General features: G+C 41.7%; 1 protein-coding gene across 32 annotated transcripts in view; it reads left to right on the plus strand.

Moving 5' to 3' along the window:
* CACNA1C (calcium voltage-gated channel subunit alpha1 C) overlaps positions 1 to 14,933 on the plus strand; it is a 482,661-nt gene that overhangs the window by 432,645 nt on the left and 35,083 nt on the right. The gene's annotated exons all lie outside the window — the stretch shown is intronic.

The following is a 14,933-nucleotide window of genomic DNA, read 5'->3' on the forward strand; positions in this document are numbered from 1 at the left end:
TAATAGGAGTGAAAATGTTACAGGAGTTGAATAAAAGACAGCAAATTTGGAATATATCATCCCAGAAGTAGCCCCAAGCACAGGCTTGCATTTCCTTCCTTTCCACATCAGCAGACACAGCCCAGAGTTCAGTACTGTAAAGCTGACTGACAGCCTGCTGTCCCCTCCTCCAGGCAAATAAAGTTTCTCATTCCAATTTGTTGTGCTGTGTCAGAGGGGGAAATCAAGTTTGATTTGTGCTCTGCACTACTGTGCCCGAAGTGATGGGAGAAAAATGACCAGACCCTGAGCCACTGAGAAAGCTGCTAATGCAATGTCCTTCCTCTCAGCTGGAGAGAGGAGCCAACACCTTTCTGGTCAATAGGGTCCTTTTTCCTTCATCCTTTCTCCTGCCAGTGTCAGACCAGTCTCGCTGTGGCTGAATCTTTGTTTGCCACCAAAGCGATGCTCATAGCAGCGCCTGCTGAGCTGGATGGGTTCCTGTGGCCAGCCGAGTCTGCAGCGGGCAGCTCCCGTGCAGATGTGTGAGTTACAGAGGCATGGTCGGGTGGGAGCATGCGTGTCTCCAGAGCACCAGTGTGGATACCAGTGGCAGTGGGGATGTCGTGTGTTTGATTCTGTCTGTCTGTCTTGAAAGGATGTTGGGGAGGGAGGGATTGTGCCAACCTGTGAGCCTGCTGCCAAGGGGTTCTGCCAGTGCTTCTGAGTGTGTCTGCATCTATGGGTACCTCTATGTACGTCAGCTGTGTATGTCTGGGAGTGCATGAGGATGACTGAGCCAGAACATCTGGACTGGTATACATCCCACCTGTGCTACTCAGTGGCCATAAAAGTACTTGTGTGTTTTGAGTGTGTTTGTGGATGCTGGAGGATGTACAGAGGAGGATGTATGCATGACAGGTACCCAGTGTGATACAGCAGATGTGACAAGAGCCAGGGGGTGAGCACAGATACAAGATCAGCACTACCAGGGATAAAGAACTGCTGACCTGTGGCTTGTGTGAAATAATGGAGTATTTCCCTGGGTACGTTGCCCTCCTGTTGAAGCAGTACGTGTTTTCTGAAGAGAGAGCATTGCATCAGGTGTCAGGGTCAATAGACATGGTTCTATTTATTTTTTTAATGAGGTGACAGGAGGAGAAAACACGGAGGTACTATGTTGTGTGTGATCTGATCCATGGTGGCATCTGGGAGACGTAGTACCTAGGGGTTTCAGGAAATTGCAGCCCTATGAAGAAGGTTAGAGAGATCCAAAACCCTTCTTGCTGTATTTCTTCCCCTGGATAATGCTGGTCAGGTCTGTTGTGCCCAGGCCTGCTGGGTAGTAGTTTGTGCATCAGGTTCATGAGGGCTGAATACTTTATATATTGCATTTCTGTAGAAGTTTCCAAATTACTGGTAGGAAGTCATCTGAGGGCTGTAGTTTTGTTGATTGCTGAGTACTGGTGAAGTAAGGCCAGGGAGGGTGTTCAGATCCCAAGGATACTTGGAGACCTGTACATTGATTTTCCCGTTAGTCTCTTTTATTTCTGAAGTAAAACAGCTCAGGCTTAAACCAGACGCATGAGGCCTTTCCTTACAGTCATCCTGCTTTTGGTGTCAAGAGGCTTCATATGATTTGTCATGGGCTCCTGCTCCCATTCTTTGGAATATCTGACAGCCTATGTTTAAGTCTCCTTATCACCTTCTCCTGCACTCTTCCCTTTTAACCCGCCCCCCTCCTTTCTTCCTTTTCTCCCTTGCTTTCCTCTCCCTCATCTCCAGCCACACTAAACCTCACAAGTTCATTTTCACCCTCAATCAATGTGTCTGAAGGCAGAGAACCAGTGGCTTTAACCCTGCAGTCCTTATCCAGGCAGAACTGCCGCAGGGCGTTCGGCCTGCGCAAGGCCTGGAGCAGGCAGCCCCAGTGACACGGTCCTGTACACACACACACCCCGCAATGGGAGCAAGGATCGGTGGAAGGACGACATACATCTAGCCTGCACCTCAGTTGGGACTGGCATTCATCTCTGTCGCTGCGTCTGTCTGTCTGTCTTTCTGTCTCTGCCTGTCTGGTTCTCTTCGCTTCCACGCCCTTTGCTGCTCAGATTTTGGCCGTCAGCTGCCACCAGACACAAACCTTTGCAGTTCCTAGAACCTGCAAGTTCATTTGCCTTCTGGAAAAGGCAGAAAAGATCTCCTTCCCTCTCTCCTTCCCTCTCTCTCTTTCCCAAATGCCATCTGGGTAGCAGAGGCCTCCAAATTATGTAGCAAAGGGCTGGAGAAGCACAGCGGCTTCTTTTGACATCCGTGTTGTCATACCCTTACTGCTGCCATCCTAGAAGTTGTATGTAGTCCTGAGCTATCCCTGTGTGCGTGTATATGTATGTATATATGACCTGTTTTCTTTTGGGGAAAACTACTGATAAAATGGATTGGGGGTGGGGGGATTGGGTTTGCCTTTCTAAATGTCTGGTGGTGTTCTTTATCACTGGAGTAATGCAGGTAACACACCACTGTGGCCCCAGTTTCTCTGTGTAGGAAGCCAGGTTGAAGCATGGTTGTGAGCTGTAGCAGTGGCAAATGCTGGTGCAAAATGCTTTGTTTTGCCTCCGGTGAGCATCAGGAAAGGTGCCCTCAGCTCTTCCCTAAATTAGACTTACATCAATTAAAATTTGACCACCTTCCATGTCTAGCCAACAATTCCAGTGCATGTTTTTCACCCTGTGTTGGTGAGAAAGAAGCATGGTGAGACTGTCTGACCACAACCATGTTTCAACAAGGTTATTTTGTTTTTATTTATGTATTTTTGCCATGAACATGGGGCCTTTTTTTTTTTCTTTGGTTTAAAAAATGTTGGTATTCTGAGTGCATTTCCAGAGTTTATAATATGATTTGCCCCTTCAAAAGACTGCTTTTGGTAACTGCATAACTTCTGTTTAAAATATATATATATATGTGAAATATGGGCAAAAAGATAAATATGTGTGAGTTTTTTGCAGAAAAGGGAGTAATGAATGCCAATGGCTCCTTCCTCAGTTTACCTGAGTATTCAAGCTGTTACTAGTGACTACCAATCTTAGCAATGCACAACAAGAATAAAGCATGTAGTTCCCACTTTGAAAGACTCTCCTTATGGCCCAGTTTTGAGGAAATACCTTGATACTGTGATTTCCACAAAACTTCTAGTTATACTTGCTTTAAACATTATTCCAGGTAGATGGAATAATCAGGACATATTTTAATGCTGCTTATAAGAGCAGCATAAAATTAAGTTTGCCTTGCTGTGTAAATATAACCACACACAAGCTAGTTAATTAAAATATGAGAAACAGAAGATACAGAACATAGGAGGACAAATCCTTGTAACCTAAATGTAAAAGCAGTAAAAGGAAAGTTAGATAGCCCTATAGTTGTAAGGCCTGATGCACAATCCTGTCTGGAATCTTTCTGAGTGAAAATGTTCAGAGCTCACTTTAAAATGGTGGGGCATCATGTCTCATTGCCTGCACTGGGGACTGGGTCATGCTTTTAATTACTGCAGGCTTTCACATACTCAAAACATTTGTGGGTTTTAAAGCTTTTAGGGAAGGAGTCCTGAGTTCATATTTGACTGCAAGTTAGTGTTACAATAGCAATAATAGCTAATGGTGGAACACAAAGTACTAGAGGCCTTGTCCTCTGTTGGCTCAATGGTGACGTAAGTGTGTGGCACATGTATTTAAGTATAAAGAGCTCTTTAAAAAGCTATATCCAGATTTTCTGACCAATATTTATCTTTTCTTGTAATTTTTCTATCACATCACTTTAAAAAAAATCTACAATATTCTGGTATCAACATTTGCAATATGATATGCTTATATTTCATTTTCCTTTTAATGCCAGTATGTTTTTCTACAAAGCTAGTTAAAATGTTCAAAAGAAAAAAATAGTAAATAACATTAAAACTACCCCAAACTAGTTATATTTTCCGTTGGTTTGCTAGCCAGGATAAATCATTCCTTTTGCGTAGACGTTTCTTTTAACTTTGCCTGAACTCTCATAGACATTGTATCTTTCTGTGAAACCACAGAAAATCTCTGACTCCTTAGATCATCTCTTAGTATACTCATGTTATAAGCACCATAAGCTAGATGTTCAAAAAGGTGCTTGGCTGGGTTCAGACCCAGCTAGTTTTCTCATCTAAGGCAATTTCTTGAAGCAGTGAAAGATGCTTTCTGGCATTTTATTCTCCTTCTTCTAAAACCTACTTTGCTTAGAACACCCGAGGAATTTTTCAGCATTGCTGATCTGCATATATAGATTGCAGTACTAAAGGCTGCACAATCCCCTGTATTTTACTCATTCAATTTTGCTGTAAAAGCTTCTGGTTTTCATCCAATTTACAAGAGCTTTTAACATCAGTTCTCCAAGACCTCATTGCGTGCACTATCTCTTACTATTATGCATAGCTAGAGATCTGCTAACTGGTTCCAGATTGCACTGCCAGTTGCAATGAAAGCAGCAAAGGTGATGGGAGAAGGGAAAAAAAAAAAAAAAAAAAAAAACAACACTTTATGTGTTTTCCTCTTTAACTTTCTCTTTTCCCTCATCTTTTACCCAGCTACTTTCCCAGATTTAGGTAAAATGTTGGGTAGCAGAGATCATGTTTCCCATTCTCAGGAGCACTGGGATTAGTTTTCATTAAGGCAGTAATTAGTTCCTCTCTGCCTACAGTAACAGTGATTTTCCCTGTTTTTCTTCAGCCAAGATACGATCAGTCCAGAGGAGAGAGGCTGTTGCTCCTTGTGAGGGTTTTTGTGCCAGGCACATGGCAGCAGTTCAGCATGGTGATGGGTACTATTCTGCACACCCTAATGCCCAGATCAACAGGAATTTTTGAGGTTCCCATTATACAAAGCTGTCACTGTGCTTTTTGGCTGGTAGGCAGGAGAATGTGACCTCCCAGCCAGATTTGTAATCGAAGGTAAACATACCTAAACTAGTTTTACTCTTTCTAATGTAGACAATATAACGCTCTTTTAGCTCCAACACCCCTCCCTGCATGCTCATATGTACCAACCAGACAAACATAAGGGTGGTGTTGTTTTTTTATTTCTCACTAGACAACTGTTTTTAAAATAGCTGTGCTCTTACCTTCCCTCACTGGTCTGTTCTTCATGGGGACTGTCTGGCACAACATGCCAGCAAAATGACTTCTGCTTTATATATCTTCCTAGACATCTGCTAAATGGGACCCATTCCCAGCTGCATCCAGATGACCTAGCTGTTTACACTGGGTTGCTGCTTATGGTCAGCAGACTGATAGCCAAAAATGTGTGTCTGGCTCTATTTACTAGTAAAACTGACCATGTCGCAGAGCAGTGGTACATCCCAGCTGGTCCCATCCCAGTCTTTTGTCTCAAAATCCATTTTTAAACTGGGAGATGCCAGTCATCGGTGCTATCTGCTGAGCCTTGTCTGAGTGACTAGGAGAAAATCTGCTTCACCCAAAGCCAGTTCAAGTGTCTTCTTTTCCTAAGCTGAACAGACATGAAGGCAAAGATGCCTCAGCAGTAAAGGAGCACTTGTTAATACAAAGACACTGAAACAAATTGATATTTGGAGCTAGGGATTTTGAGTCTCATCAGTTTGCTCAGACTTGAACATAGTAAATCACATACAGTGAGCATTGCATTTCATCCAAACCATCCCTACTATTTTTTTTAACTGACAAATTCATAAAATCAATAATCATCTATTCTTGGAAAGAGGTGCAGAACAAAAATGTTTCTCAGTAGTTTTGTAACAGCTAGCTGCAATCTCCATATGACCACTTCTAAAATGCTCTGATAATGCCTGTGATTGGCATTTCCAATCCCAGAATGGTTCACAGGCTCTATTGTATCACACACTAACATACAGAGATCCAGTATGCCTCTGAAAGCACCACATTTCTAGGAAATTGCATGTTCTGCATCAACATTAAATAACTTTCTAATTGAAAAGGCAATGAAAAGGCACAGCCTGTGAATTAAATACTAACTGCTACAAATCTCAAATGAAAATGGTCCATAACAAACTCTCTCTTTGGGCTGCTGGTGTTTCTTTGGGCTGCTGGTGTCTCTGGCCAGCATCCCTTGAGCAGAGATTCGTTACTTAGAAGTAACAGGGGCTGCCCTTTCACCTGTATCCACTGCCTCTTGCAATGCACAGTCCTGTTGCATTTGAACAAAGGTGGATTGGGTTTTCTCCTGGTGTCAATGGGATGTGCAGTTTCTTTCAGCACATTCATCAGAGCATAACTTGGTCATTCATTTTCACCCTGCCCAAGAGCCTGTGGGCTTGCCAAAGGAAGGATCCTGGCAACGATGCAGAGTCTTGGAGCTGGTAGACTGTCTGCCTTCCTCTTCAGGAAAACCTACTCATGATCTAGTCTGCATCTGTCTCCATTAGTGCACGGAAGAGTTACCATATGAAGGAACTGGAGATTTTGCTGCAAACCACAGGTCTGCTTCTGGCCTTAACACCATCGGTGTAATTCTCCATCAGTTGCACAGGAGTTGTAAAGATGCAGCTGACTGGATTCATGCGTTCCTGCCAAGCACACCTCAGTAAACCAACCCTTCATACTGAGCTTCCAGCAAACCTTTTCACAGATGGAGACCATGAAGGTCTCCTCCTTTCTGCCATCTGCAGTTGAGGCTGCCCAGAGAAACCCCCGTGACACCATTATGCAGAAGGCGTCAAGTTTCAATCTGTTCTTCATCGTTTCTTCTTCCTAATCCTCTTCCCACACCATGCAATCCTATCAGCTAATAAATAAATAATTAACAAATAGCTGTAGAAGAAGTGGCTCAAATGCTGAATGCACTGAAGACAAGCACAGCTGTGACAGAAGATGGACATGCTTTTAGGAATTTGCTTAATTCATCAGATCATCATCCCCCAAGGAATACGAAGTCAGTAGATGATATGCATGTTTTCAATGCTGTGGAGTGTCACAAGGTGTTGGAGACAAGGAAAGCTCCTCAGCAAATTCATCTCAGAGAAGAACTCTGCTGCTATTACCCTTTCCAAGGGAAGACGTATGAGGAATGGAAAAGGCCACATCTTTTACAGTACACAACAGCATCTCTTTAAAGTAGCTAAGACTGGTACGAATGCTTTGAACAGTCTTTTCTTTTTCAGTTCAAGATCAAAATCAGTGGCATGGTCTTACAAGACCCTTAGCAGACAAGCCATGTCAGAAAGTCCTCTCTCTACTTGCAGCCCTCTAGAGCAGCGGTGCTTTCACAGCACTGCTACAAAGAAGATGAGGTGATGGATTTATCTGGGTGTTTGGGATGGGAGAACCTGGAGATAAAATGAACTGTCCTTAGGAATGAGTCAAAACCAGAACCAGGCTGTGCTCCGTGTGGAGTAACAGCCTCAGATTTTCTTTCCTCTCTCCCAGACAATGAAAAAGAAAAAGAAAGAGAAAAAGGATCAATGTAAGAGAAAACATAAATCTTCCTAAAGAGGTGCAGGAAAAGAAGACCGTCCTTTCCATCAGAGTGATAAATTTGGTGTTTAAAAGCCATGTTAATTTTGCCATAGGAAAGATAGTGAGACCGACTGGACTACTTAGAAACAGCAATGAGGAAACCATTGGCATTGATGGTAATGGAGCAGAGGAAAGCTGGAGACCTGTGAACTCCATGTTTTCACACTTGCATTGTCTCCGTCTTGCTCAGTGGTCTGGTCTGCTCCCAAGGTCATCCCCCTCAGTCTGCTCTGGGCTGGGACAGCCTCACTGCCTTCCATGGAAACCCTCGTCCTGTGAATCAAGGATGGGGCAAATGCAAAGAATGGGAAAAGTCCACTCTGTCAAACATGGCACCTGGCCATGGTGTTCAGATCAGCAAAACCTCTCCTCAGCTGATATTCATACTGGAAAAATTTTTAAATCACTCCACCTTTAAAGTGAAAAGTAAAAAGTCCTGCACACAGCTGGCCTTTCAACATTTATTTTCATGGCTCACTATCTTCGGAGCCTTCATTTTCTGTATGTTCTAGGCCTTTCTTTGACTACCCGTCCCACAAAATGCAAATAACAATACACAGGCAAGCCGCACCTGCCTCTCCGAGTCAGACCAGTCCTAGTGCCTGGAGATGAGCACTGCATCTCTGACAGTGTTTAATATCTACTTGTTTCTCAGGAACAACCCCCTAGGCCTAATTACCATAAGACTTGAACTCATCATTTACCCAGAGCTAATGAGAAGGATTATTAAAACATCCTGAAAATTAAGAATAATTTGCATAGACATACTTTACCAATTGTTCTGCTTTTCCTCTGAAAGTCATGAAAAAAATAGAGCTTTCAGCTGTATAAAAAGGGACTCTTTCATTAACGGTCCAGTAATTGTCAATCTAAGGTAATTTGCATAACCAAATTAATGCAATTGACTTCCCTTATATTTACCTTAAGCACTTGAAACCATAAGATTACTGTCTCACAATTTCATGGATATATATATGAAATTAATTAATAAGCTATTCAAATTGGTATGATTTGCATATTTGAAGCTAATTAGAAAAGCAAGCTCTAGAATTTCAAAATCTTAGAATACATAGGAAATGAAGGAAAGAAAAAAAACACACACAATAGCTGCAAGACTCGCTTGCTGTAAAAGTTACCTTGAACTTATTAACTATTTTTGGAATAGGCTTTTGTTCACTTGGAGATGCTAATATCTTCCCCAAGATCTGAGGTTTTGTGGAAACTATAATATATAGTTGTATTTGCATGAACTAGCCCTGTATGAGTATTGACCCACATGGTTTAGTGCCAGCAGAAATGTAATGATAACCTTCATTGCAGATGTCATCTTTTTCCTAATTCCCACATTGTACCAAAGAAAAAATTAATCCCCTAGTGCAAGAGATCTTAGTCTCTTCTGCAGAGATGTCTGAAGCCAGTTACTTTGCTTTTCCCAGGGAAATCAGCAAGGTGTTCACCATTTGCCCCAGTAAAGGCAGTGTCATACACTATGACTCCCTGTTTTCCTGTAAGATGGTGCCCTTTTCCAATAGATGCTAAAACCAAACTTCAACTTATGGAAATTATCCAAAAACCCTCTGTTGCTTCACCCAAATTAGAGCTATGAGGAGGCTTGATTTTTTTTTGTTTGTTTCACAAAATCTCCTTGTAATTCTAATACGCTTTTCTGTTTTAAAATAGAATACAAATGAAAAATTACAAGATTTCCAGTAAAAGAACATTCCATCAGAAATAGATGGGGAAAATCAAAACATTTGTTTCAGTAAAGTAAAAACAGTTCAGTCCAGGATTGATTATTTTCATAGTTATATAACATTTCTAATTGAAATGAAAACTCAAATTGAAATGTGCGAGGATAAAATGTGAGATTGCAGTCTTACTAACATTTCTGAAATGTGTTTTTTTTTTCAAAATTGACATGTTTCTACAGAACATTTCACTTTCAGCATCGGCATTTTTCTAACAGAAAATATTTTTGTAGCAAAGAAAATAATTCTGTCTAGTTTTATTCAAAATATTCCCAGAAATTCTCAAAGAAATGCACACTTAATGGAAGAATGCAGCATTTGAACAGCTTGCCTGTTTTGTTTTTTTTCCAGCTAATAATTTGGTTTCACTGTAAGGTTGTGGGAACCGAGAATTATGCCTTCTGCAATCCAATAGTATTCCTTGTCAGAGAAATACCAGATACATTTCTGCCTGGCCTTATAATAACTTCACAGACTTTGGTGGCAGGTAGTTTATCTCTAGAGTGTTTGTTAATAAAACCACACACAGCAGTGGCAGACAGATGACTCTGGGGGGGTTGTGGTAACTCCACGGTGTACTGCCAGCAGCCAGCTTGTTTTGAAACCCTAACTTTTTCTCTCTCTCCACAAAGACTTGTGTTACTCAGCCTCCTGAGGTCCTTCAGCCTTTTGACACTACAAACACAAGACAAAGTCTAGTGGCTTGTCTTTAATCACATCTCCGTGGCACTGATAAATTCTAAATCTCTCTTTCTCCTGTAGCCTAGTAAATTCTTGTTCTTCTTGAAGCTCATGGCCTTGCAGATCCTGTCTCTGCTTGTAAGTGACCCACATGAGTCAAATAAAAATCCCCAGAATAGCAGTGCTGTTGGCTTGCAGTTGCCCTATTTGTGGCCTCTACACCCAGTCAAGATAAAAGTAGCCAACCATCTGAAACAATCCTTCAGTTCTTTCTCACTCCCTGTAGCAACAAAATCAAAGCGCTGTTGCCCACCAGCTGTTCCTAATGAAACTGCTTTTAATTCCCTCAAAATCTTATCCATGTTTGTATGATGTGGTCATGTTCACCTTGTGTCCAAGAATGTCACAGCTGCAGTATGGCTATGGTAGGCAGCAGTCTTGGAGGACTTCAAGATACAAAGAACTCGAGTGCGAAAAGACTGATATCCTAGAATGGCAAATGAGTTACACAGCACTGCAGCCTGCTCACGTGAACTCTACAGTGCATATTCTCAGAGGCATCCTTCCTGCAATAAGTAGAAAAAAACAAGAGGTAATCACCTATCACCCCCTTCCTCATTGAAGAACCAATGGACAAGCTTCCAACAGATACAGCATCTTCATGGGTAACTTTTCATTCTTCAATCATCAACACCAATCAAGGAAACAGGAGACAACTGTCACCAACAACCAGCTACTGCAAGCGGTCTCTTAGGAGCTTCATCCACAAGCTATGCTTTCCTCAATGGAGAAATCCCATTAGCAATTGTTGGTCACAGAAGGCAACGTAAGCATCTGACCAACTTGTTTTCTTGAGGCATATGACGATGCTCTATCATATCATCGTGCTAAAGTCTTAAACAGATTTCCTCTCATCTCTTCAGATCTAAGGCTACCAGGCAACATCAGGATGTGGCCATTATAGCACTGTGTTGACTGAGACAACTGTGGCAAACAAAGCAATAGTAACTGCATTCGAGTTGCTTATAGGTTCCCTAGATCAAGCCAGGCCTAACGTTGGATTCTGCCTTGCAGGGGATTACAAAAATTACAAAAAAGGGGATTCCTTCCCACATAGAATGAGTCTTACTGGAAAGTAGGAAGTTTTACTCCTCAAAGCTGGGAGAATATTCATCATGGACTTCGTAGCATAGACTGCGACTGTGCTCAATAGATTCAGTTTGTCCTGTGGTGTAAAAAATCAATACCGTCAACAGTGCTGGTAACAGGAATGCCACCTGCCTGTCATCCCAATGATAGTCAGGCTCCTACAAGTACTGAAACATACTTACTGAGCATTTAATGAGCCTCCTTGGATTTATTAATTACCAACCTAGTGCACCTTCCCTTTTTCTAGGTTCTGTTTCTCTGAAAAGACCTGTATTTGTCAGCAAACCAGCCAAAAAAAAAAAAAAAACAGGGAGCTCAAACCTCTCAAATTGGTCCTCCATCTCTAGTGTTCCACAGGAACAAGGAGAGATTTATGCCTCTTCTCAGGATTTTTCTACTGAAAATTTCATTTGAATTTATTAACTCACCTTATTATTATCTTCCAAATCTTGATCTATCCAGAAGATATTCTAAGTCATGGCTATTTCAAGGGAATTCAATAACACCACGATGGTACAATCTTTGGTCTTTTTGCTTTTGCTTTTGCTTTGGTCTTTTTGCTTTTGGCTTCTGCCTTTATGGCTCTGAATGGTCAAGTTATCCCTTCTCAAAAATTTTCAGAATTTCAAAATGGATTACAGAACAGCATTTTGTAGTACAATATTGACTGTTATACGTCACCCTTAAAACATTGAAATTGGATCTCCTGAAGTGCAAATGTTATCCTCTCCTATTTTTCAAAACATTTGTGTTATATTCAGCATCTGGAAAGCCCCTAAACACAGCAGTCCTCTTACCTCTGTTAAGCAATATTTCCTTGACTTGGTGGCATGACCAGATATGACTCATATGTGAGTCAGTGTAGATATTCAGGAGACTGATGGTCCCTGTACCCAATTGGAGGTGGTATGTTCTTTGGGAGTAGCCACCAGTAAGACTCACTCCCACCTGCCCAGGTGGAGCACTCTTTATTGGTTAACCAGAGAGCAAGACTGGCAGGAAGACAAAACAGTTACCTTATTCTGAGCTGTGTCCTCTGAGGTTTTAAGTATCTGTCTGTTGAAAAAGCATGTCTTCTTTCCTGGAAACCTCCTTACCTGGGATCCTGAATTCATGATAGGCATAAGCTGTACCTTTCATTTTTGTGCCTGCAGGAGCTTTAACGATGTGAACAGGTGAGCAGCAGCTCACGCAGTGTGTCCGTGTGTGCTCTGACACACACTGAGCATAGTTAAAATGAGGTACATATGAGCAACAATAACCTGAGGAGCTTTCCAGACATGCTTCAGGGATCCCTCAGTCACTGTCCTACTCAATCTCTACTTTGGCTTCTAGTACCTGCTTCTCTGTTTCTTGACCTCTTCTGCTCCTTAATATCTGTTACCTTTTTAAATATGGTAACATAAAAAATTTAAAAAAAAAAAAAAAAAAAAAAAACAGAACTATCCTTCCTCAGATATTTCTCCTCTTACCCATCTTAACCTGTAGGTCCCCTTCTATATCAGTCTTACCATGTCCCTGGATGTGTTTGTGACATATACTTCAGGTCCCTTTCCTCTATGATAGAAATTCCTCAGAGCGTCATCTCTTGGCTGATCTCACTGTTATTGTTGTTGCCTTTTCTTAATTCAGTTTTGTGCATGCTACTCGTGCCCCAAATGACAAGAACAGGGTAGAATAGGTGAATTTCCTTGGCAGATTGAACCACATGCAGAGGAAGAGGTGATTGCAAGTAAAACAGTACAGCCAAAGCCACCTTCTGTTAAGTGGTATTGCTTCTATAAAGCCTCCTTCAAATATAATAAACAGATGAGGATTTGCTTCTGTACATTGTCCTGAGATTTGTAAAAATGGAATCCTGTCCACTTCAGGTGGACAATGGACACCGACTTCAAATCCAAGTACCTATCACCATGTCTCTATCCCTGTGAACAAATGTGACCTACAAGTTCTCAGGTGCCAGGTGCCTGTCCTTGTCCTTAAATTAGCATACCCTCATCATTTGCAATGTTACAAATTCTCAGAAAATCTAGCAATAGCTCTCTGTATTATCATTAGGAATGGCCACACTTTAAAATCCCAGTAAGAAGTTCCCAGATAGCTGTGCTCAGGTCTGAATGGTGACTCTTTGGCACTCATGGAAAATGTAAGGACTTGGCTCCTCTTTCAGACTACTGTGGACATCAGAAAATGTATTCAGCAACCCACAAGTGGGGATTGATTCCCCTCACCCCCATGTACTCATGCACAAAATACTGTATGAGCACAAGCACATCGAGAACCTCTGCCCATTTTGCTTGACTTTGTACAGCTATCACCTGCCAACATTAGCAGAAACTTTCCTGTACTGCTTTTGAGCCTTTATTGTAGGTAGTGATATAATATGCTACATATCTGACCCATCTTGAAATATAGGCCAGTTAATTAAGGGAATAAGAGTGGAGTAAGTCAACCTCTACTTCCCTTTCTTAGCAGTGCCAAAGATTAACAGTGGTTCCTAGTTTTTCAACATGTTGCCAACTGCTCCAAGTTGAGCATCTCATATCAACAGTGTCATCTTAGCTCATTACACAGACATATTGTTTTATACAGATTTTTTTTACTGTTACATTACTATTATCCTCCCTTTCTGATGAAATACTAAGAATATCAAAGTGACAATTAAGGTATAGTATTCCACAGTAACTTACAAGACTTCTTCAAACAATCGGTCACAGATACACTGACGTTGTCAGCCAGGAAAGATCCTGAATCTTAAAAGGTGCTGAAAAATGTTTGACTTCCTTCAGTCAGCTTGAAGGAGCTTTGTACCTTGTACCAGGAAAGCAGAAACCAGCAGAATAAGGATCCTCCTTTGTTAGAAAAGGTGATTGGCAAAACTCATAGAAAGAGGAAGGGAGATGGGGCAGAGAAACACACTGATGGAAAGGAGAGGTTTGCCCAGCAACACAAAATCAAAATCTGTAAGAAACGTGCCTATGGACACTGCTCCTTTACTTGGTATTCAAGCCAACACTTGCCTGAAAGTTTCTTCTGAAAAGAAAGCATAAGAGCAAACACATGAAAGAGGAGGATAAAACCAATGGAAGCTGACACTACCAACCAATGAGTTAATCCAAACAAATATTGCATGGTTAGGAATAGCTTGGGCGTTTAACTGGTCTCATTTACCTATATCACCAAATAGGCTAGCCATCCAACATACAGTTTTTATTTAGGTAGTACAGTGCCAGCTTAGTTAGTACAGTGTCCTTGGAGAGCAGAAGCACACTGCGGGAGTCCTTCATGGCACTAGAAGTGATTTTTCCCATTGGCAGAAGTACATCAGTTTCAGCTTTGGTAGCGTAGTCACAAGTAATGTCAGACCAGTTTGGCATATGACTGAGGTTTAAGCCTGAAGGATTACACTACCATTGAACTGAAGGACTCCTGATGACATTGCCTTTATTTAATTTTCAATTCTGCTTTTTAAACTTAAAGGTATTTGCTGCCTTGGGCGTTTTTAATAATTGCTTTCAGTAGTGGAAGTGGCCCCAGAAGTTGATCAGGGAGTGTCAGGCAGAGTGTTTGCAGCAACTAGACCCTTCCAGGGATGACTGGGGCTCAGTTCAGCTCCGCTTGGCCTCAAAGGATGCATCCAATGGGTCCCTGGAGCTTTGGTGTGAGGTGGGTGAAGGTAGAGCACGCTAACCAGCTTTACCAACACACTTTCCACAGCCGGTGGTGGGTATTGAAGGGTTGCCAAGAGCTGATTACACTGTCCCAGCCCATTTTCTTAGTAACAACAATGTAATCACCCAGAACTATGTGTAGAGGAATAGGGGTATATAAATAGAAAGTGTTGCTTT

Source organism: Anser cygnoides, chromosome 1, assembly GCF_040182565.1.
Source record: "Anser cygnoides isolate HZ-2024a breed goose chromosome 1, Taihu_goose_T2T_genome, whole genome shotgun sequence".
NCBI lineage: Eukaryota > Metazoa > Chordata > Aves > Anseriformes > Anatidae > Anser > Anser cygnoides.